This window comes from Meriones unguiculatus, chromosome 1 (assembly GCF_030254825.1).
Source record: "Meriones unguiculatus strain TT.TT164.6M chromosome 1, Bangor_MerUng_6.1, whole genome shotgun sequence".
NCBI lineage: Eukaryota > Metazoa > Chordata > Mammalia > Rodentia > Muridae > Meriones > Meriones unguiculatus.
In genome coordinates, this window is record NC_083349.1 from 9911601 (window position 1) to 9936824 (window position 25224).

The window sequence follows — 25224 nt, forward strand, 5'->3', positions numbered from 1 at the left end:
TCCTTGGTTGGAGTATCAGTCTCAGAAAAGACCCCTGTGCCCAGAGTTTTTGGTTCTATTGCTCTCCTTGTGGAGCTCCTGTCCTCTCCAGGTATCAAAGAAGATGCTGAGACTTATGGCCAATCTTTGGGCAGAGTGCAGGGAATCTCATGAAAGAAGTGGGAAATAGTAAGTGATAGATTCTTATGTAAGTCCTCACATAGGCAGGGTCAGGAACTCTTGCTGGCCTTGCATAAGGGCAGTGATGTGTTTGTGAGGCCCAAGGTCCTAACACTGTCACCCTGGCCAGCAGAGTTGCAGCATCCTAACTCGTGGAGGCACAGACATTTAGCCCACAGCATCTTCCAAACACCCACTTTTCTTTATATTGATGATTTCTAAGCGTCAATGCTGAGGACAGTTAGCTCTCTCATATTCACTCAGAGTTTAGTCAAGATTCACTAAATACATTTTTATAAGTATCTACACATTTTTTTAAAATAATATAAATATTGATTGGCTATGGGGTTGTTGATGTATTCTTTCATAGACCAAGTTTTTTCCATCTCTTGATCAATACCGATGTGTCAGTCTGTGAATGTGGAATTCTCTGGTTCTTGGGTTTGTTTTCCTCTGTTCTAGTGAGCTTCAGCTGCCAAGCCAAACCTACAGTCACCTGGGGATAGGGAGCCTCTACTTAAGAATTGCCCATATCAGATTGACCTTTGGGCACATGCTTGCAGGGGCATTTTCTTGATTGCCAATTGATGTAGGAGGACCCAGCCCACTGTGGCAGTGACACCTTAGGGCAGGTGGTCTTGAGTAATACAAAAAAGCAGCCTGAGTAAGCCAATAAGCATGGCTTCTCCATGGCCTCTTCTTCAGTTCCTGCCTCCAGGTTTCAGGCTCAGTTCATACCCTGGTTTTCTTTTATGATGAACTGTGACTTGGAAGTGTTAGATGAAGTAAATCCTTTGTTTCCCCAAGTTCCTTTGGTTATGGTGTTTATCACAGCAACAGAAAACTAAATTAGAAAATTGTCTTAAGTGTTCCGAGGGCTTTTGTTGACTTTGAACTGCAATTGTATGATGGAGCGAAGTTCCTTGATTGTTTAGTAAAACTCTCAAGACAACAGAGTGCTAAAAGCCAAGCAAGAGGCTCCTATGAGCCCAGAGTCCTCTGTCAAGCTGGCTGTCCACCCAGGCTGGGCCAATTGTCAAAGACTGTGAGGATTAAAGCCATTAGTAACACAATCATTTCATTTGTAAGATTTGTAAGACATAAGTTTCAGGTAACTTTTGCATTTCCTTTTACTCTTGGCCATAGGCAGCTCTGCCTTCTGTTGAAGTCTCAGTCCCTGAGGCAATCTATTTAAAATGAGAGTCCGAGTTTTGGAGAAGACAAATGGTGTGTCCAGGGTGGAGGTTTACTGGCCAGGGTGTAAAGAAAAATCTCAGTTTGGATGCAGCTGTCTTTGGTTGGCACATACCATCCTTGTAAAGAAATCTCTGGGGGCTGTGGAGTAAGTGGTTTTTTTGCTTCTGGGGTTTTGTTCTGAAACCCAGAAAGGAATAAATAGCATCACTGCAAAAGCATTCCTGCCTAGATGTTTGATTTCGGCCTGGCAGCTGTTGCAGGGTGTGCCTGCCCACTCACCCCTTGTGGGCACAGTCAGTACAGGCTTTAGGACTGAAGTAGCTACGAAATTAACCATCTCAACTCCAGAAGAGGCCCAGAGAGGACAAGTAATGTACCTAAGGGAACACAGCAAAAACGGCTGTAGCATGCTTTGACTTCTCTCCCCTCTGCAGGTTGCCCTCTCAACCGGAAGGGATCATTGCAGAAGTATGACCCCCTTTAATTTTGTGAAACAATGGTCAAGGGGCTTGCTAGAGGGTTCTTTAATCTCTGCATACTAGCGAAAGGCTCCTATTAGGCCACTGAAGAGGAGGAGGAAGGGGAACAGAGGAACTGCCAAGCATGGAGCCTCAACGTCAGTCCTGAGACATGGTTGGAACAGGATCGTGTAGGGAGTCTTATCCAATCCTTGTCTGGGTCTCAAAGCTCATTTCTATCCACCTCAACTCAGCCCTGTTTGCACAGCTGCTGGAGTGCTCAGTGCCCTAATGACTCACACAGCGTTCAGCTCTTCATTCCCTACAAAGCCCACCTGTCTCTCAGAGCCTGACCCGAGCATCCTTTTCAGCATCCCTCTCTGCAGAGAACATGCTTCGGGATGAAGTGGTAATGGATTTTTCCCTTCCAAGCTTTATCCAGAGCCTGGCCCAGCATGGGAGACTCAAAAGTCTTAAGCTCTTTGAGCTAAGACCCATATAGTCCTCATTTGTAGGGTCTCTGGGCCTCCAGAGGAAAGTATTTGTGGAATATTACATAGCACCCCAGTTTTCAGTTCTGGGCTGTAAACTTGGTAACTTCGTGGCTTCCTGAGAGCATAAGATCCTACCCTTCCCTCTCTTCCCCGGAGGCCTTCTTCTGTGTTTGTCCTCCCTTGGGAGCAATGACTAGGAGCTAGTGAAGTTCTCCCAATCATGTTCAGGAGATAACAGACAGGCTCTTGTGTATGTATGCACCTTTGTGTCTGAAACTATATAAGACCATCTATGAGACTAGGGGATGATTCAACCTGTAAAACACTTGCCTTTCTTGCAAGTATGAGGACCTGAGTTTGATCCCCCAGAACCCACATAGAAATAGCAGGTGTGGCCAAGTTCTCTTGTAATCCCAGCACTCGGGAAAGAGAGATAGGGGTATCTTTAGGGCTTACTGTCTTGCCAGTCTAATCAATGAGCCCCAGCCCATTGAAAGAATCTATCTCAAAGGAAGTGAACAGCATATGAGGATAACATCCAAAGGTGTCCTCTGGCCTCCATACATGTACATACACACACACACACACACACACACAGCCCTGCACACACATGAACACATGCATAAACCGACAACAGTTGGGTTCTCAGCACCTACACAGTGGCTCATAATGATCTGTAACTCCAGTTCTCCTTTGGCCTCCACAGGTACTTCACCTACATGTAAACAAACACTCACACACGAGAGAAAAATAAACAGGTCTTGACAAGTATACATGTGTGCTTGTTCATGTATCTGTGTCTGTGTGAATTTTGTGGGTGTAGGAGTATGTGTTGGTGTTGGGGTGTGATAACATGTGTAGGTGCGTTCCCGTGAAGTTGAGACATGTGGTGTGTGTGTGCACACAGCTGTATGTCCCCTCCAGAGAAGGCAGTGTAGCAGCACATGGATATCTATGCATCGTGGTACCAATGTGTCACGGGGCCTAGTACCCAGGGCATGTTCGGCAGCCAGCAGCCATCACTGCAGCCCATGCTGACCGGTGACGTGGGCTTGTTCAGCCACAGCCATGTTAAATTTTCATTTCCTGCAGGAAGGGTGTTGTTGATTGGTGCCTGGAAGGGTCTTTTCCTGGAATTTGCAGCCAGCAGGAATGCCTGTGAAGGGCATGACCCACAGTTCCATTTGAAGAACCCAAACAGTCCAGGGGACATGGTGGACACGTTCCATCCAGAACTGTGACAATAATTCCATTTTATGCATAAGAAGCAGAAGTTGAATCTCAGCACACAGTGAGAAAAGAAACAAAATCCGTCATCCCATGTCTTGTAACTTGGGCCACGTCAAAGGGGAGTCCTTTCAAATGCCCTAGATCACCACGATTATGTCACACTTCCCCCTGCTGCATCCCTGGGTCACCAAAGGGTAAGCACAGGAACACATCTGTCAGACACAGGAAGCTCAGAGGCGAAATGACAACTCAAGGCCACACAGGGCCCAGTCAGAGGCAGGCTGCTGACTCCAGGACCAGTTTTTCAGAGCCCAGAGGCCACCACGAGACTTTCTGTGCACACTACTCAACAAATGAAAACATCTTCAGCTGCCAGTTGTCCAAGTGAGATATTTGCAGGCTGCTGCCAAGAGACACCACTAAAATCACTCTAAATTGAGCAATTAGCACTGTGGTTTGTGAAATGAGGAACAGGATACGCCTGGCCCCTTGAACTCCTTTCCTACTGAACTGTCAGATCCAGCTGAGCTTCGGTTTGACCAAGTAGAGGGTGGAGACTGTGGGAGACAGAGGCTTAAACCATAGGCTTGGCCAATGCTTGCTTCCTTAGAAACTGTGCCTACCTGGAAGGTTAGAGGTCTCAAAAATGCCAGTGTCAAAATCAGGAAGGGAAGGCAGGAAACTGGGGGGGTGGGGGGGAGGCAGGGAGAGGCACCAGCAGCACCCACGGTAGATGTGGTTTGAATCCAAAATGCCCCACATGCTCAGGTGTCAGTAACTCAGCCCAGCTGGGCAGTGCTGCTTGGGGTGGTGGTGGATTCCACAGAGCATTGGGTCTAGTCAGAGGAAGTCACCAAGGGGCATAGCTTTGAAGTTTATATCTAGTCATTGGTCCCATCAGCAGAGTTGCTGGGGTCAGAGGCTGGACCCTATCAACCTCAACAAGTGAGGCTGAGCCACCCACCCCTGATAAACCATTAAAGCAGCAAGGAACAGTAAAAAGCAGAGAAAGAAGGATATTCAACGTGGCTGCCTCAGGAAGAGAAACAAATAAAGAGATCGAGACATGCCTCCCCCCCCACACACACCCCAGTCCTGCTGCTTCACAAAAGGCTCTCACCAATGAAAGAATGAATAGCCTTGATTTGTCCTATGCTTTTGGCAAAGAAATTTCAAATCTGGATCAAGAGGCTACATTTTCACCTAGGTTTTGCTGCCTCTGGCTTTGAACACACGTTTGAAAATAAGGAACACTGTGGTTTTGTTTTCATGCTGCATCACAGAAATGTGGTTTGTCAGGTTTCTGGAACCCTGATTGGGTCTGATCTCTGCAAAAAGTAAACTTCTTGGTCAGCTTGTTGCCGAAGATTTTAGAGTCCAGGCTGGTCCACCTGTTCTCATTTAAAGAGCAATAACAGGGAAATGCAGGCGAGAGAGATGTATTCACTGTGGCCACATTAAGGAAAAGAACACATTAAGAGGTGCAGTGAATCCCACGTCCATGTTTCCTGGCCTGACGTGGGGTTCAAGTTTAAACAGAGGACCAGAGGAATGTTTACGGAAGCAGCTCTGATCAAAGTGTAGTCCTGCCCGTCACTGATCAATCACTGCTTGTGTGAAACTTCTCTCTGGAGACAAATTCCTCCTCTGGCAGGTACTCATCTTCCTCCTTTTTCTTCTCCCAGAATCAGATTTCTGGAGGAATCTAATCCTTGAGGGCCAGTGTCTCAATAGTTCAATAGCCAAAGGGAAGGCCTTGGGTATTTCTATGCTGTCTTCATTCCTTTTGGGATGGTTACAGGTCTCCCTCCATCCACCCATCTATCTCTCCCTCCTTCCTACACTCCCTCTTTCCCTCCTATTTCTCCCTCCCCTCCCTGCTTTCTGTGTGTTCTGCCTCATCACAGGGCCTGAATCAATGGTGCCAAGGACCACTGAAACCATGAGCCTGTGAGCCTAAATAAACAACTCTTCCCGTGGTTTCTTCATGTCAGCTATGTTGTCACATGATAGGTGGGCAGAAAACCTGTCACAGTCACTGTCCCTAATATACAATGAGAACATGTGAGTGAACAAGCAGGGTGTGTAGGAAGAGACTGCATATAAGACAACCCACAAGAGACAGATACAAGGGGTCACAAAGACTGGAAGTGTTCTACCTCATTCCTGTTAAAGGGAATGCCTGAGAAGCCATTGGTTTCTGCTCAGAGCCTACAGACTCTGAACTCCCAGACCAGTCCAAAATGGAGTCACTTATGCTGAGGTCTCCACACCATACCAAAGCCACACTGACTACTGAACATTCTGAGGAAGCAGAAAAGAGATGCTAGCAACCCATCAACACTAAGGCCACTCTAACAGTCCCCTTGCATTCACCCTGTCAAGAAAGTAGCTTCGAAGCAACTGACCCGCTGTTCCCTGGTTCTGCATTTTCCAGCCTTTTTCTGCCTATGAAGCGCTCTCCTCTGCTCAGGCAGGGTGGCTCATGGTATATAGTATTCCAGTCCTAGGATCTTGGGCAGGTTTCTCAGCCTTAGTGCTGATGACCGAGGTGAGACAAGTCTTGGTGGAGGATTACGGTGGGCATAGTAGGATGCTGGTAGCATCACTGGGCCCCTCCAAACCGATGATGATAGCATCTTTCCTCCTTGTGAGAACCAAAAACTGTCTACAGGCATTGCCAGGTGTCCCCGGTGTGGGGGAGAACCAGGGCAGCAGAGACCCACTGCCCCCAGAGAAGTGTCATCCTCCAGGGTGCCTCAGGGTTTGTGTAGTGTCTATTAGGCTCTCTGCAAACTAGAATTCTGCAGGACACATTTAGGAACAATTGGTTCTAAAGAAAATGTTCATTTTACCTTTGAGGAAATGCCAGGAAAGGGGGGCAAAGTCCACATACAAAGTCAAGTGGATCCATAGAAGACCTGCAGCTCAATCCCACATGTCCACCCAAGTCTTCGCAGGAATGAGACATTCCCGAGGGATTGGGTGATGGCTTAGTGGATAAAGGTTTTGCCAGGCAAGCATAAGGACCTGAGTTCAAATCCTCACCACTCATGTAAACAGCCAGAGGTGGTGACATGGTAACACGTGTTTATTTATAATGCCAGTGCTGAGGGGATGAAGGTGAAACAATCCCCACAGCCCGCCAGCCAGGATAGATGATTTGGTCAGATCCAGGTTTACTGCAAGAACCTGTTTGAAAAAAAATGAAGTGGAGAATGATTGCACAAAACCCTCAACATAACATGGCCTCTGGCTTCCACATGCCTGGACAGAATGACAGTCAACCTACTGTGAATACTTCCAGGACTGAGCTGGGCTTGTCCATCGAGGGGTCTTAAAACCTTCTCAGGATCAAGGTGAGTCTTGACCTTTTTTTGCCTCTAGCCGAGTGCGTTGAGAGGCTTAGTGAAATTTTGTTGGCTGCCTGCCCAGGTCCACCAGGAGAGAACACAGCTGCCCTCAGTCCTGCCACTTAGAAGACTAAGCTTGGGGAGCAGGGAGAAGACCAGCGAGAATCCTGGGCAGAGTCCCACACCATTATCTTCTGCTTTGGTCCCATAGAGTGTCATCTATGGCCCATTGTCTGTTGACAGTGGACTTACCAGCTTATTCCCATGCACCTTCAAAGGGCAGAGGGGAAATGACCCTCAACCACTTGTGATTCTTAACCTTCGTTGTCATCTTGACAGGATTTAGGATCAACTCAAAAAGCTTCTGGGCACACCTGTGAGAGATTCTCTCAATCAGGTTATATGAAGTAGGAAGCCTAACCCTAAATATGGGCAGCAACTTTCCAGGGGCAGTCTGGTCAAAGGAGGTCCAAGACCTTTGGAGGTTTGTTTGTTTGTTTGTTTGTTTGTTTGTTTGTTTTAAGACTATTTGCCTTCTGTCATGCTGGTAAGTTTATCTATTCTGTTTGCACCTTGCTGTCAAGTTCATCTACCCTGCTTTTGCTGCTTCTGCTAGTGCCATTCTTTCCGGCACTAGAACTCAGCTTCTTCAGGCTTCCGACATGGACTGAAGACCAGTGGCTCTGCAGGGGTCCTCTATGCCTTCAGTACAAGTTTCAGACAGCTGAGGCACCCATCACTGTGGACTAAGGAGCTACCATTCTCAGAATCTCTGGGGTGAAGACAGCTGCGGTTGGACACGTAGACCACATTGTAGAAACCAATCTGATAAACCATTTGAGTATATATCCAAGCTATAATGAACATATTCAATATGGAATATATTTCCAGTTCCGTTCCTCCATAGAACCCTGAGTAGTCCGGCCCCTCAGGGCCTCCCTGGTAAATATCTCCCTGTGATGATAGCTGGATGTGAGTGAAGAATCAGTGAGGTGGCCACAGGAATGAGCTGAAACTCAGAGAGGGCTGCCCCCACCCCCATCTCAGCACTAGCTGGGGGATCCACTCATCCTTCCAGATCCATTTTGCTGGTGACCTTTGTGCAGACACAGCAGCCATACAAGCGTGAGCACACACCTGTCATCTTGCGTTTCGGCACCAAGGAGCCTCCCTCAAGTTTTCAATTAGGAGAAAGCTTTAACTCAGATCCCAGCAGAGGACATTGATTTATTCGACCCAGCCTCCTTTGCTTCTTTCTGGGTTTTGAAAATTACCTGCGTGTCTACCCACCCTCCCCGTCCAAGACTGTTCTTTACAAATCAGTAGGCTTTTCCTCACTCTGCCTCGAAAATTAAGTCTCGGGGAAAGCTGGCATCTAACTCATTTTGCATGCTAAATTATTACAATTGAAAAAAGCAAAAAAAAAAAAAAAATCTCTACAGGGCAGCTTTAAAAACATCTGTGTTTTTCTTTTGACTTTTGGGAATAATTAGCCCAGCTCATATTGTGATTGCTAATTACTAAGCTAAACTAACCTGCTGAAGGGCTGGCAGAGAGAGAGAATGTGCTCAAAGAGTTTTCCCAAGAGCATGGAATCATCTGAAAAAACGGAAACAGCATTGTCCTAGCTCAAGCCTCTCTCCCCCCCTGCTCCCAGGGCCTGGGCCTGCAGAGTCCACAGGAACCTTCAGGCTGGAGGCTGGTCCGAGGGAAGAGAATAACATGAGGAGACTTAATTTAACCAAATTGCTGGTATGGATTTTTGTTTCTGCATGAACAAATAATTGATCTTGTAGCTGTTCTGGCAGGAGAGAAGATAAAAAGAGAGACACTTGTGCCCTCCCTTTGGCTATCAGACAATAGACCTCAAATAGAATTCAAATTTTGGGTCTGGAGGGATGGCTCAGCAGATAGGAATAAGAATGGGAGTTCCTCATGCAGAGGGCTAGGGTTCAGCTCCCAGCATTTGCATCAGGCAGCTCACAACTTCCTGTAAGTCCCACTCTGGGAGCTGACATGCCTCTGGCACACACACACACACACACACACACACTTTTTAAAAATACATATTTTAAAGAATTAAAACTTATTCAGAACCCCATACTGGGGGCAGGGGTGATGCTTGGGGTCTGCAGCCAGGCAGAGTAGGAACTTGGTTCCCAGGAAGAGATCTCAAACAGTTCTAATAATGTTTTGGACTTTGCAGGGAGACTGGAGCTCAGACAATGATAGGTCACTGATGGATGAGACCAAGCCCTGGAGTAGAACTGCTCAGCAATGCATACTCTTCACCCTCTACTTCAACCTAACTCTTGTCAAGACTCTTGAGATGGCCTTGTTGGGGGCAGTTCTGGACCTCCTTGTTTTTATTTTTAGTTTTTGTTTTGTTTAGTTTTCCTTATATAGCCATGTTAGATAAATCTCCTTTCTTTGCTTTTCACTGTAGCTTTTCTATTGAAATGATGTTTTGGGTACAAATGGCTGAGCCTACTTTTTTTGATGCTAGCAGAGCCCAGACTTTGACCTGGAAATCTCCAGTATAAATCTAACAGAGAAACTTTACTTTTAATGAAACTAGTCCCAACCCAGGGTTTCAGAAACTCAACAAACCACATGTGTTGATGAAGCACAAAATCAAACCACAGTGTTCATTATTTTTAAACTTGTGTTCAAAGCCAGAGGCAGCAGCATCTAGGAGGTAGATGTCTCCCTCTTACCTCAGAAGTAAAACTTTCTTTGCCAAAATCATAGGATGAAGCCAGCCTGTTCATTCTTTTGTTGGTGTGAGCCTTTTGCGAAGACACAGCACACAGTGTGACTGGGGACACAGCGGCAACAGGACAGGCACTGTCCCCGACCTCACCAAACACAGGGTCAGGCCTGTCGTGCTCTGAGTAGACAGCAGATGGATCTGAGCCAGAAGTATGCTGATGGAGGGGAAGGTCTGGGAGAGCCTCAGCGAGCAGGTCCTTCTCCGGTATAGCCAGACAGACCTGACGATGACCACACTGACAAACTGGAGGAAATATCAGGGAGAGAGGCTAAGAGGAAGCAAGATGGCTACACTCGAGGGGCAGCAGCTGGGGAAGGGGAAAAAAAAAGACAGGAGACCAGCTTACTCAGGGAGCTGGCAGACAGCTAGGAAGAGGGATCTAAGGGTGGGGGCTCTTTCTTGAGGAGACCAAACTTAGACAGCTGTAACTCAAGTGTGATGAGCCCTGATCTTCCCTTAGTCTCCCAAGTGAAAAGTGGAGAAACTCTACCATGTCTTATTAGGAATGACCACCTCCTTGTTCTCCCCCGCCCCCTGAAAAACCTTGCAAGCATCCCCTCAACACCATGGAGTCTGCCTGGAGTTCTTGGGTGTTCTACAGGACAGTGTGCAGAGAGACATCAGCACAAGGAGGCCTGGTATCGTGGAGTCAAGGCAATGGAGTCACATCTCATTCAGCCCTCACAATAATATTGTGAATATTGTCAAACATCACAGATGGGACAGAGGCTCAGAAGAGTTGGAAAATGGCTGTGGACTTGTCACCCATGGGAGGCCACTAGTGCCGATGACTGGGGCTTATCAGTCTAAGACAAATGCATCTGTCAGTAAGGAAGCCCTGTTTGAGCAGCTGTGGAGCTCCACAGCATGGTCAAAGCAGGAAGAGGTGTGAGGCTTCCCAGTCCTGCCCTGGAAGCTTGAGTTAAGCCCTTGGAGAGGCCTCCCAAGTCACAGCAGCCCCCTCAGGAAGGCAGCTCTTCAGAGCTTCCCCTGCACTCATCTCATTGTCCCAGGAGCTTCCACCTGTAGCCAATGCCTGAGGGGATGGTATGGTAGCCATCTTGAAAAGTGGCATCTGTCTTTGAGTACTACAGACTGAAACTTGCCTCCCACCCCCTGGTCAATCTTATGAGCACCAAAAGCTTATACAGAATGCCAACCCTCAGCCTTGTGTTTCCTGAGACAACAAAATTCCGGGCCTTCTACCTATTATCAGTGGCTGAGGAGATGGCATGGCAGCCATTTTGAGAAGCAATAGCCACATTTGAGGAACAGGCTGAAACTCACTTTCTACCTAACTGGTCAAGAGGGTCCCAGATCACTGGGATATTTGTATGCACATCCTTTTTCCCCCTCTAGAGATTTTGGTTTGGGGAAAAAAGTCTTCCATGTTAGAGCCTGTGAATCTCTCCTGGTAGGAGTATTGGTCAAGGGGTGGTAAAGTGGCCCCAGCCAGGTCACTGGGAAAGCTTTCTTCTTGGATCTGGGAGTCTAGGCAGAGGCCCCATTATTCCAATCCACTGAGATTTTCCTTGCCATGAGGACTGACTGGGTTTCGCCAGCATGCTCATCTACTCACATCAGTTAGAGGTTCTGCTGACATAACTGAGAAAGGCTCACAGGCCATATGGGGCACCTAGAAGCCTGGCAATGACCCCCACTACCCACCTGCCTTTCTCACCCCTCACCACTGAGAGTACAAGAGTCCACCCCATGTAGGCTTATCAGCAAAACCACAGGAAGCAAGGGGTTGGGATGACAGGAGGGCGGAAATGAGAAGTGATACTCTTATTCTGTGTCTACCTACAGTCAGGACCACCCATCCCTGGTTGGTTGCCTCAAGTTCAACATCATTATTCCTAGAAAGGAATGTTCAAGTCACCATTTGGCCCAAGGTGGAGCCACATTTGAGCCCAGGTCATTCCCTACGCTGGCTGTTTTCCCAAACCTCCAGCCACTACAGAAGATCCTGACTGTAGCCTTGGCTGGCTCAAAGTGGTTAAGAGCTACACATGCCCACGAGAAATGAACAGCAGGCTTGTTCCTGTGGCTAGAAGTAGCAGGGAGCAAATTCTACTGTTTGAGTACAGTGCAGGTTCTCTAAGCAGCCTCCTATAAGAGCAGGATTTCTGTCCCCATTGTCAGCTGAGGACACAGTAACCCGTTCTTAGTCACCCAGCAGCAGGGTGGCTGTAATGGAAGTTTCGGTTTCTTCGTAAACTCAGTTATGTTATGTAAATATGGTTTTGTTTTAATCCCAAGTGTGGGATTTTAGTTGGGCTATAGTTTGCCCACAGCTGATCATTGTCTCACATGAGGTGTGGCTTTTGCCAGCTGGTGGCGGAGAGGGGCGTGCTCTAGGGCTCTGACGAAACAAATTTGAGAGCAAGAAAGAGAAGTGGTGGCGTGCATGGCGTTGGTGTGTGTTGTGTGGCAGTTTGGAGAGACCCAAGAGACAGACGGTGTGGCGGTTTGGAGCAGACAGACAGAGACACTTCGGGGTACAGCGTCTTGGAAGAGACTGCTGGCCTCCTCTGCTGCTGATGGAAAACTGGTATAGAGCCCTAAAAGAACCCATTTACCCCAGCCAGGAGGAGTAGGGTGTCCTGTCTCCCCACTAACCTTCTCTCCCCTACGTAGGGCTGGGAGGTTGGAAGGGAGGTTGAGGCCTAAACACCCCAGACGGAATAGAGTCTTAAAAGTGAGTGTTACAGGTGGGAGTGCTGGGATCAACTCCAAAGTGTCCTCTCATTACCAACTCTGTGCCATTGTGAGTCAGGGGACACAGGTCCCTGCGGGGGAAGGTTGCTGCTGAGCACTGTGGTGGTACAGAGGAAGGAACACTTCAGAGAGGGTACTGGGGGAGCAGGGAGACGGCCAACAGCTGCACAGTCTCCGGGCATTCTAGCACAGAAGAAAGGCTGGGTATGAGCAGGGCATCTGGCCAGTCCTGAGTATGTGGCAACCAGAGGTGGGACAGCACACACACCCATCTTCAACAGCGGCTCTCAACCTGTGGGTCATGAGCATTTTAGGAGTTGCCTATCAGATATCCTGGATATGAGATTTTTCATAAGAGTAGCAAAATTACAGTTATGAAGTAGCAGTGGAATAATTTTATGATTGGGGGTCACCGCAACATGAGGAGCTGTATTAAAGCGTCACAGCATTAGGAAGGTTGAGAACCCCTGAACTACAAAGAATAGGAAGAAAAGAGGGGCAGGGCATCACCCGGACTGGGCAATTCAGTAGGGAGGGAACTCATTTTAGAGAATTAATGAAAAATAGTAGGCAAGGTGTGTGTGTGAAATGTTCACACACTTAGCATATACACACTTCCACACTCCCACACAAGCCAGGCACTTTCTTCCGGAACAGCAGCAGGAGACCTCCGACAAGCCAGAGGCTACTACTGTAAGCAGAAACATTCACAAAGCCATCGCTAGCAGCAGCCAGTCCAGATCCTATCCAGAGGAGCCACAGACTCACAGTGCCCGTGGCAGGCACGCATTCCACGTGGGCACCCAGTCACTTGGCTGTGACCAGTGTCTGGCTCTTGCCCCCTCCCACCTCCCCTTCAGTTGTCATGTTCAAAGGAGCCAGTTACTATCCCCCGCCACCAGGCCAGGCGGGGACAGGTCAGTGGGGAGGGCAAGTACAGCGACTGGTCCCTGCAGAACGCAGCTCTTGAGCTTCTCAGTGCATCCAGGACCGTCCCATGCGGACACCAACCCCAAAAGCTAGGGCCCTGTGCCAGCCCTGGCCTTTCACCCAGCCTTGTCACCTCTGTCCTGGGCCTCTTCTTCCTCAAACTCAGGTCTATCTGGACAGGATAGTTCCCTTACAACCTTCTCCATCAGAACAGGACTCATTGGTTTCCTATGCTATTTCTTAACCTGGGTTAAACCTCAAATGTCTAACCAAGGAGTCTACAATCTTGACACACTGAAATTAATGTTTAGTGACAATCTTGTTTCTGTTTGTAAAGAAGGAAGCCAAAGCCAGGACTTAAAGCCATCCCTGAATGTCAGCTATGAGGAACTGAATCACAGATGACCAATGGGTTGATGTGGAAGGGTGTTCTTTCTAACCCTGCATGATGGCTACTGGTGACTGTCAACTTGACAGGATCAGGAATTACCTCAGAGGCAAGCCTCCTCCTCCGAGCACATGTGTGAAGGGTTATTTAGATTAAGGTAGCCTCTGGGCATGAGAGATGTCTTGATTGGTTCACTGAGGTAGGAAACCCACCCTACAGAAGAGCAGCAGGCTTGCCAAAACAGGAAGAAGCTAGCCCAGCCTAAGCGTTCATCTCTCTCCACTTCGAGACTACGGATACAGTGTGACCATGCCTCCCTTGCCTGCTGTCATGTAGTCCCCTGATGTAGCCCAGGTCCCTGGGTGGAAGAATGGGACACTGGCCCTGGAGGGTTCACCTGGGTGGTCTGTGTGTTGGCTTTGCTTTAGCAGTTCTGGGTTAGGAGGAGTACTGGGTCACAGCCGAGGCTGTGGTTGTGGCTATGGTCAGGGTGTCTGGAGTAGGGCCCCACTCCTTGGGCTGGTAGGGAAAGTCTAATGCACTAAAGGCAGTCTTGTCATGGGTGGGGGTACTCGTGAACTCTGACAACAGGATCTGAGCCAGCTGTCATTCTGACGACAGAACAATCTTGAATGTAAGCCAAAAATGAATCATTTTTTTCTCTTGTTACTTCTTGTCCTATATTTTGTCACAGCAATGTGACAGACACACCCTGTTTTCCTCAGACCTCAGCTCCCAGGAGGCCACCCACACCTGTTCTATCAGAAGTGAGAATGACCCATTTTATAGCCAAGCAAACTTATATGGGAGAAAGCAGCTAAAGCAAGTCTTGCACGTTCAAAAGCTAGCCTGCCTGCTCCGCCCACACTCACTCAGGCCCTCAGGTGGATGCCCCTCTGAGCTAAAAAATGCTGGCCTTTAACTCAGCTCCCTACCTTGGCCATCTCTGTTCTCCATTCCTGGTGGATAGAAGTGTCCATTCCTGCTGTCCCTGTGTGATGAGTCATGCTCCGTCTGGGGCCAGTTGCAGATGAGTGCCCATATGAAGAATAGTGACAATCGGGACATTTGAGGACAGAATGACCACTAGCTCAGATCCTGTTGTCACTGCTCTGTGCTGGCATTTCCTGAGCACCCCCACCCCGTGACAAGACTACCCTTAGTACTTGGGGTGCATTAAACTTTCCCTACCAGCCCAAGGGGTGAGGGTCTATTCCAGACACCCTGGCCACAGCCATAACCACAGCCTTGGCTGTGACCCAGTACTCCTGACCCAGAACTGCTAAAGCAAAGCCAACACACAGACCACCCAGGCAAACCCTCCAGGGTCAGTGTCCCATTCTCCCACCCAGGGACCTGAGCCACAAAAGGGAGGGCCTGGACAACCATGTCACCTCAAACCCACACTTGAGACACGTTCTCAAATACTGATGGAGCTGCATTCTCTTCTCAGCCCAAGAAAAATTATAGACCTTTCACGACATTGCAGTTGTGAATGCTGTTTCTAAAAATAGAGCTCGGCTCCCATTTATAGCTCCCACATTATATGTCTCAGTGGTGCCCTGCACTGTTTTATATGCAAGCCACGAGGGAGGGCTTGCCTGGGTATTGCTTTCCCCACAAGAGAAGCAGAGCCTCTGTGAAGGCTACCCTTGGCCCACATGGCATGTCTGTATGGGAAAGCATTGCAGAAAATGCTGTGTACAACCCCTGAGCTGCAGCAGCCCGGGCTGTGTGGGTTCTGATGAGCCACCTGCACAGTCCATGGGTAGAAGGTTGGAAATCTCTTCTTCCTAATGACTGGTGGATTTCTTTAGCTAGCTCCATACAGAGCCAGAGAAGTGTTTAGTCAAAACAACACTAAGGGCAGGAATAAGAGAGAGAGAGCATTGCTCAGTATGCAACAGAAAGAAGACACAGGTCCAGTAGTGCTGAGAGTGATCCAGTGGGGCATGCTTGCAGTCCCCATCCTGAGGGTGGGGAAGGGTGAGACTGGGGAGGGAGAGGGAATTAGTCACTTCTGCTGTGTAGCCTGAAGCGAAACTGGCAAAGGCTGAGTGGCTCCAAAGCCACCTGGTCCCCAGCATGACAGACAGGAAACCCCATGCCTTCCTCTCTCCCCAACCCCAGCACACATCAGTCCACAGGGAGCCTCAGCCATGGGCACCCAGCCTCATCCCACATGTCTGTGTCCCTTGCTCCCTTCTGCTCAAACCTTCTTGGCATGAAGGGTTTTGCCTGAGTGACAGGGCTCTGTGTATCTACAGTTGGCCAGGGCTGGGACTTCTCTGGGGCCTTTGGTATTTTGTTGAAGCTGCCTCTTGGTCCTGTTTAGGCTACTGCAGGACCCTGTGTGAGGCTGCATCTTGGGGAAGGCTGCGTTCCTTATTTGCTCCAGAGAGTGCAACTCCTCAGATCCTCTCCAGCTCTCCTGGAACTCTGATATCGTTGCCCCTCCTGGATTTCTGATCCCACACTGGACACTGTTCACACTGAGATGTCATAAGGGTCACCTGTAAATTCTGGGCAGACACCTAGCCTGGACCTGAATGCCGCTGGCAATGTGCCTCAATTTTCCCCTCTCAGACTGGAAACCCTGTCAGGGACACATTATGGAAATGATGCCCATGATTATACAAGTGTGGGAGATAACTCAATAGGCCATGAATGCCCCCCCCCTTTTCAGGAGAAAATACAATTAGGCAGATTTCAATTACATAGGAGATTCTAAAATGCTCCAGAAGCTTTTCTCCCCTCTCCCCCTCCTGCTCCATGCCTTTTAATATATAAACAAAAGAGAAACCCGTGCACCTGGCATAGAGCAGCAAGATTCCACAGAATCCTAATCCAGGTAAATGCTGAGACAGACTGGAGATTAGGGTTCTAACGGTGAGAAGCAGCTGCTTTCCAAACTTCAGATGGAAATGGTTGGCCTTGTCTTAGACTCAGTGAGGCCCCAGAGAGGGTGTCACTCATTCACTTTCTTTTTAAAAGGCTGCTTTGTGGCTGAGACAATAGAGTCTCTGCCTACCATGCACAATTTTCTGGGCTCTATTCCCAGCACAGCTAAGGTGGTTTTCATGAGAATGGTCTCCACAAGCTCATGTATTTGAAGACCTAGTTACCAGGGCACCATTGAAAGGATTAAAAGGATTAGGAGGTGTGGCCTTGTTATAGGAAGTATGTTACTGAGAGTTGGCTTTGAGGTTTCAAAAGCCTCTGAGTCTCTCTCTGTCTGTGGACCAAAATGTGGTTCTTAGCTACCTCCAGTGCCTGCCTGAATGCCACTACCCTTCCAGCTATGGATGATAATGGATTAAACTTCTGAAACTGTAAATCAAGGCTCCAATTAAATGCTTTTTCTTATAATAGTTGCCTTGGTCATGGAGTCTCTTCACAGGAATAGAATATTTAGTTAGAAAACAGAATATACTTGGATGTAGTGGCACACACCTATAATCTCAGCACTCATGAAGTGAAGTCAAGAGAGGTCATCCTTAGCTTACAAAGGGAGCTTGAAGCCAGCCTGGGCTACATAAGAACCCATTCCCCCCCCACCTCTATACATACACACACACAAAACAAAACAAACAAACAAACAAAAAACCTCAAACAAACAAAAGAAATCTTTTTGGCCTTCCAATGTGAAAACCAAATAATAATGTACACACAAGGACATTTGAACATGCCTGACTTTTTCTATTCAGCTTCTAATCAATAAAAGATCAAAGAAATTAAATAACTCCTAGATACTCTCCCAGCCCTAGATACCAAAGCCAGCTTAGTCCCAAATGCTGGGGTTTGAGCTTTCTCAAAACACAGTTGCTTTGGACCTAGATTTTAGGAATGTCCGTAGCTACTTTTACATTGCATGGTCATGTCTTTTCACTCCAGCCATTGAAAGAACACAGCGCAGAGGATTCCAGACATGAGTGACAGCAAATTCTAGGAGCCAGGAAGCCTGCTGGAAACAGATGTCAAACTCAAGTCCTTGGTTGCAAGGCTCTGTCCTTTGTGCCACACCACACAGCCTGAAAAGAAGGTGGAGAAAGAGGACACGGCAGCCAAAAAGAGATTAGAAAAATGGCAGAGTGTCCGTCATTGTGGCTTATATACAGACAGCTGGGCACAAGGGTATATCAACCTTGGTCTCCTCAGATCCGCTTAGCTGAACCCAACAAGTCCTTGGGGACCACACTCGCCAAGCTGTCTCCTCCAAAGGATGCAGTTGGAAGATTATGTCCTTAACTCTCGAAGCAGTAGTGGTTACGTGGGAGTCAGATGTCCCCAGCTGATGTTCTAGGAGAGCAATTATAAACTTGGCAATCTGTACAGTGAGCTCTGCCCCGCCCCCTTGGCTTCTCACCCCTTGGCCTTTGGGGGTAAGAAAAATCCAATGCACAAAGGACACACTAATCTTCTCCATGGGATGCTTTGCCTGCTGTGGCATACCAAAACAGACCTTTTGAGGAAAGTCACCTCCAGTCCCATTTTTGATGCCATAAGATGATCTGTGGTTCTCAGAACCTATTTTAATGTTTACAAGACTGCTTGATTTAAACTCTCCAGAAGCTGGTTCCAAACATCAAAAACAGCATTTTCATAACACAGAAGGAGGGAGATGGAGGAATCAGCTTACATTTTAAAGGATTTTTTTTTTTCAGCGTGGTTTCTTTTTTCCTGCAGCCAGGCATAGAAAGTTGAAGGAATCCGTTAACATATTGATTGCTTTGAGCACTATTTTAAATTAGCTTTCCGTTCCCCTCCATATGCTTTTCCATTAAATTTAAATAAATTAAAGTTCATTTCTCCGGAAGAGACATGCTGGGGCATCCTCAGGATCTGAGATGAATTTATCAGCCTGGTCTGCACTGTCAGAAACGCAACAGCAACACGTACTGTGGGGCAGGGGATGGTAGAAACAGCACACCACTCAGTCTTCTCTGCCTGAACTCCAGGACTGTGGCAGTTCCACCTTAAGCACCCCCTCCCCTCCTGACTTGTCATGCTGTGTGTGAGAAACAAACACAGCTTGGAAGAGCTAGGTAAAAATCTGTCTTTGCTATGACCAGGGTGAGCTGGCTTTCGGCTGCATGATTTCAGATTTGCTCAGATAGTCTGCCCTATTGCTCCATTGTTTCCTCATGAGAACCACGCATGTTCTATTAGGCTGGTAGGGGACAAAAAAGCCACTTTGCTTTAGTGTTACCTGAACAGCCCGGACCCTCATCATTCACAGAATTCTATGGAACACACACACACAACCTCTGGGTGACTTCTATTGAAATATTTGGGGGCCAGAATCCAGGAGGTAAGAACTGAAGGTCTGACTGATACTTTTGTGGGCCTCAGAGATGGACTCTGAGGAGCAAGTCTCCTAGAGAGGGTGAGACAAGGAGGAAGGACACTGGTGCCCTGAGAGAAAAGCATCAGAATAGAAGAAACTGACGGGTGGCTACCTGGCACAGTGGCCCTAGTGGAACAGAATAGAATAAGGCCCATCTAAAGGAGCCCTGGCTCTACTCTCCTCCTTCTCTAGTAGCCCAGCTGTATTCTGAATTATGGAAAGAAACTGCTCAAGGGGAACCACAGCCTAACTAGAGGACGCCACCACCACCCTGGGGAACCTATCCCTGCCATCAAAGCCCCACCTCCAAGACAATTCAAGAAAAGGCTCAAGTGAAGGAGGATAACTGAGGACCCAAGCAGCACGGCTGGATGCCAGGAACCCAAACCGAGCTCTTGAAGGGGTCTGGCTGTGGCCTAGGAACACACCCCGGGGACAGTGGTCAGCAACAAGGGGGAAGCATAGCGTAAGGAGCAGGGAACCCACAGCCATGGTTACACACGGAAACTCCACCCCCACTGTGGCAACCCCTAGAAGGAATGAAAGGATAGAAAGATCTCAGAAACACAAGCTCTCCTGTTAGACCAGGATGCAGATGCCCAGAGCGTCGAGATTTGTGGTTTTGCTGAAAATGTGGTGCATTTTCACCAGGAGGGGGGATTTTTTTTTTTCAGACATACTCAAAATAGTACTTGGGTTCATTGGCAGTGTAGCTGTAGCTGGTACGCGCAAGTTTCTTAAATATGTAGGTTGTACTTCTAATGTTTCATTCTTTGGATTCCTACCTAATGGAGCAGTATGTTTGGAAAATGTAAGAAGATCCTGACTCCTTCCAGTCCCCCCAAGCTCCTGCCCCAGCTCTAGTCTTGCTGAATGGGACGTATTGTAGGAAAGCCATAGCCTCCTGAGTCTACAGGCTCCACGCATGTGTCATATTGTTACTGGGATAGGGGAAGGGCATGAAGGGGTAGAGATTGAAAGAGAGAAAGGAAGAAGAAGGGAGGGAGGATAGGAGGGAGGGACAGAGAGAGACTGATTCATAAAAGGTTCCCCTGGGCTAAAGAGATGGCTCAGTGGGTAAAGCAGCTGCTGTGTGAAATATGAGGACCTAAGTTTGGATCCCCAGAACCCACATAAAAGTCTAGCATGGCAGTACATATGTGTAACCCCAGCACTGGGGAATAGAGACATACAAATCTCTGGGGCTCACTGCCCAGTCAGTCTAGCGGAAATGGTAAGTGCTGAAATTAAAAATAAGGTGGGGAGTGGTTAAAGGGAACACCCAAGATTGACCTCTGACCTCCACATAAGCACACATGGGTGAGTGCCTCTCATACGCATGCTACGTACACATGCATAACCTCTACACACACATTCCCCCTCCAAGTTACTTAAACCTCTGCCCTACCAGAGCCGCTAATATTAATTTTTCTCTGTGTAACTTACAGACTGAATGCAGTCGGTTCAGTAGACAAGCCACTCTGTAACTAATATATCTTCTTCGCTTTGAACATTCAGTTCATTTCCTCTTCTCTATTTTCTGTTCTATTATCAAACGCATTCTTATAACATTAATAAACTTTTTCCAGATGTGAGTTTCGCCTGCATTGAAGTCTCCTTAGCACGCAGCTTCATGCGGGGGAAAGGAGGAATTGGTTAGACTGGATGGATGTTTCTGGCTCTCTCTGTGTCATTATTTTGGTTCAGACACATCATCCCTGACAATAATCCCACTGGCTTTGGTGAGTGTGCTCTTTCCACCCTAACCTGGGGTCATGGAGGGGGACTTCAAGGTCAATGGCACAAAGTAATGGGCTCTTTAATAGTACAGAATGGCAGTCCAAGCTTAACTGCTTTAACTACTACCAATATCTTCTTCTCTCATGATTTTTACTATAGTCTTTATTTTGTTCTCACTGCAATTTTAGTGCTTAAAAACATTGAAACTCTTTAGCTATCATAATGTTAATTGTCAGTTGTATTTTTAAAATATTAATTATTTGTCAGTTGTATTTTAAAAAGCTTGTTACCTAGTTAGGCACAGTGGTATATGCAGAGGCAGAGGCAGGGGCATCTCTGTGAGTTTGGGGCCAGAATGGTCTTTAAATTAAGTCCAGGAAAGCCATAGCTACACAGAGAAACCCTGTCTCAAACTAAACCAAACCAAAGCAAAATCTTACCTTTCATTGTAGTATGAATATTTCCCCAGCACGACCTGTATTAAATTCCCTGGGTGTGGCTGTCATTATTTCTGGAATCTGTAGATGACCAATCCCAGAGGTTGCTTCTACTACTTGTAAGCTGAATAATTCCCACACAGATCTGATGGGTTATTCTGGTTTCCATTCCATTAGTTTATCTAAAATTTACTTTTCCATATTTCATGCTTTAGTCCATTTATCGGGCATGTGGTGTTGTGTAGGTCTAATTTAATCTTTTTTTTAAGATTTTTTTTTAATTTATGTATATGTATGTAGGTGCCTGTGTAAATTTGTGCGCACCATGTGTGTGCAGTTGCTTACAGAGGCCAGAAGATGGCGTAGGATACCCTGGAACTGGAGTTACATGTGTTTATGAGTTATATGATCTGGGTGCTGGGAACCAAACACAGGTCCCCTGAAAGAGTGGTAAGCATTCTTAACCACCAAAGCACCTTTCCAACCTCCTAACCTAATCTTTTATTCTGAATGGTTATCCTGTCATCCAACAGGGTTTTTAAACACATCTTCTAGCTGTATGCTGGCATTGAAGGCCTGTTCTGGGCCCCTGAGTTGTCCCCTTCTGGCCCTCTCTGTGAGGAACCAGTGCTGAGGTTTTGACAGCTTTGTTTTATGATGTGCTTTTGCATTTATTTCATCTCTTAGCATCCTCTCTCTCTTCTACACCTTGTAGCTCCTCATTCTGTGAATGTTCTTTGAAATTCTTGCCAAGTACTTTTTTTTTCACATGAGACTTCAAAGCACATTGATTTTAAAGCATCTTTTGATTGGAATTATATTTAATCTATGCATTAACTTGGGGGAGGATAGACAGCTGTTTAATATTTTATCTTACCAACTAAGTAAGGAATCTATCTGTCAGCAGTCTGATATCTGCTCCCCTTTGTAAACCAGCCTGCATGACTCAGTTTGAAGGGCTGTGTTCTCATACCAACTCTACCTCTGTCTGGTAGGAGAATTTCAGGCACTCCCTGCTGACTAGGAGAGGGCTGACATTGGGGAAAGAAGATTCAGGTCTTGTTCAGACCATTCTCCTCAGTATTGCCTAACGCTTGGTTTCTTTCCTGTTCTCCAGGGACGGGTGAGGTTGCTGTCCCTCTCCACCACCTACTCCTGGCCATCTTAGTATGCGCTCTGTTCACCTACCATGTTGGTCACATTCCCTCTGTCACTCAAGACTACCGCACCTGCTACCGTCTACTTCATACGCTATTGCCATCTGGAGGTGGCAAATCTCCCACTGTGGCAGGGCTGCAGTGGCGAAGCCTTTGAGAAGTAAGGCTGCTGGGAGGTCCTTGGGTCAGGGAGCACTTCTCAGAAAGGACTGTGGAACTCCAAGCTCTCTGGTTTCCTGTTTTCCACCGTGAATCTTTGTACTCTTAGCATTGTGGTGTCATTTGCCACAAGATCCTCAGCAGAGCAAATACCACATCACTTTAAACAATTGGCACCCATGAGGGTAACCCACATGGATGGCCTGGCACATAATTCCTTACCCCTCATATATCAGGTACCTTTAATCTCCCATTAACCTCAGGAGCCGACTCTCATCTCTAATCTGAAACCACATCACCTCCAACACAAGTTCACATGATCTTCAATCTTCTCAGTCCTCTGGCTTACCTGACCTTACTGTGGCTCCTCTATGCCTTTGTTGAACCCCTAGAACTTCTGGGCCACCTGGCTGTGTCACTATCCAAGGGCTCCCCTCGTGTCTGGTATCCTCTTTCCCCACATTGTAGTTCCCCAGCATCATGTCTATCAAATGTTGCCCCTGCCTCAGTGGCAGCCTCTTGTCCTGTCCATGCCCACACCTGTTGATTCCTGTGGTCAGGACCTCCACCACATTGGACCCATTTTCTTCATGGTTTAGGCTAAAGTATGTTTCCCCAGATGTCCTTTGCTGAAGCTGGAGCCCATAGTGTGGTTATAATTAGAGCCATGACTTTAGGAGAAAAATCCAGGCTTGATGATAAGACTGCAAGAGTGGAGTCAGTAGGATTGGCGGCATTAACAAAAACAAACAAACAAACAAACAAAGTAAATGAAAGAAAAGAAAAAGAGAATAAGAGAAGAATGCCTCCTCCATCCCAAGTGAGTACTCATGGAAGACAACGGAAGGATGCAGCCCAAAGGTGGCTTTCTGCAAGCCAGAATCTCACCAGGAGCCATGTTATCCAGCACCTTGATACTAGTCTTCTGGTGGCAGAATTATGTTTAAACCTCCAGCCTTTGGAATTTTGTTATGGAAGCCCAACCTAACTAAGATACACTGCAGCTATATATATATATATATATATATATATATATATATATATAAATATAAAATATCACATATAATATATTATAACTACATTATGATAAACATAAGCATATTAATTTTCTATATTAAATCATTTTCTTCAACCTGAAAGTCGTTACTTTTCTGAAAAAATAAAATAAAATAAAATAAAATAAAATAAAATAGTGTCCATTAGCCCCCCTCCCTGCAAACACCTTGAGTCCCTGTGCAGTGCACCTATAAAGTCTGATAGAGAAAAACATGCTGCTTCTAATGCTCAGCCGAGAACTTTCTCAAGCGGCCATGTGTTTCTCATGGAGCTCATGTGTTTGCAGCCGCTGCTCTCCTTCAGCACTCGGCCAAGGGGATTGTTGACTGATTGCTCCAGCTTCCCAGTCCCGTAAATAGGACCACTGTCAGACGCATGCAGCAGCATCTTCCTAAAGCCCCAGCCCAAGCTACTGTGAGCATACCGGCTTTCTTCCCTTCCTGCCTACCCTTACCCGAGTTTCTTAATCAACAAATTGCCTGTATTCAATCCCTTGTCTTTATCGCTGCCTCTTGTCGAAGATGTTGTAGAGGCTCTCTTTGCCAACTTCCACCTAGAAAGACAACTCTCTCCTCCTGCTCTGCAGACTAGATTCTCTGGTGGAGCTAGCATCTGTATGCTGTCTGCAAGGGCTATTCTGTGCCTGTGCGCTTCTGTTCTCCTCCATCCAATGTCATACACATCCCAGACCCCACGTGATAGCCCAAACCTGTTTATGCCAGCTTTGTGTGTGATTGTAATTGTGCAACTTCATTATATCCAGTTCAAACCAAGGAAATAGTCATGTGCGGAGGGAGCCGCTGCTTCTGAGAAAACCAAGTTAACATACCTGGGAAAGACAAATTGCTGCAAATGCTCTTCATCAAATCAGCGTGGGTTGCCATCTGTAATAGATTGGGGAAATGGTTAAAACCTGAGCCATGTCACTTCTCAAGTAGTTTAATCCTCTTTTCCTCTGAAAAGTAAAGTGGAACTGGAAGGGGCAGATTGCACACTGGGGGTTGGGAAGCAGATCGCCTCTGCCGTTCTGGAGCTGTGGCCCCGCCTCTGAGATCTGGGTCATCTGGTCTTCAGGGAAGGGTGCTTCTCACATCCTTTTCAGTGTCTAGTTCAAATCCTGTCCACTCTCCTCCAGCTTGAAGAACTGTCATCTCCTTCCTAGTAAGAGAAACCATTTGGTCAATCAATCCTTGAAGTCTCTTGTTAGGCCATGACTGTGGTGTTTCCTCTCTCCACATGATCCCCACTCTCTCTCTATGCAGAAGAGAGATGGTATGGAGGAGACGATCTCAGCACAGCCACACATTCACAGCAAAGGCTGGCAACACATGATGACATCATAGGTTACTAGGCCACCCAGAAACAGGCTGCCTAAATACCAACATCCCAACCTTCTTTCCCTGATTGGGAGCCCAATCAAACGACTCAGCAGTCTGATTTCACCTTCCTTGGCCCTGATTTTGGACCTTCAGGCTCATGAACCGTGAGAAACACATTTAGCATTTATGAACTATACAACTTACTGTAAGCCCCCTGAGGTGCAAGCAGCCAGGCCCCGCCCCAAAACTATTCTAAGTACCAGACCCTCAAGATGCAGGTGGGCAAGTTCCATCCTACTAAGAAAA

The 25224-nt window shown here is 47.2% G+C and overlaps 1 long non-coding RNA gene across 1 annotated transcript; it reads left to right on the forward strand.

Annotated features, from left to right (window-relative positions):
• The first annotated feature begins 12084 nt into the window (after window positions 1-12084).
• LOC132655812 (uncharacterized) lies at window positions 12085-23541 on the forward strand. Its single transcript, XR_009593683.1, has 3 exons — window positions 12085-12218; window positions 20640-20792; window positions 22345-23541. It is a non-coding gene; the product is annotated as an uncharacterized LOC132655812 (long non-coding RNA).
• Window positions 23542-25224: the final 1683 nt, after the last annotated feature.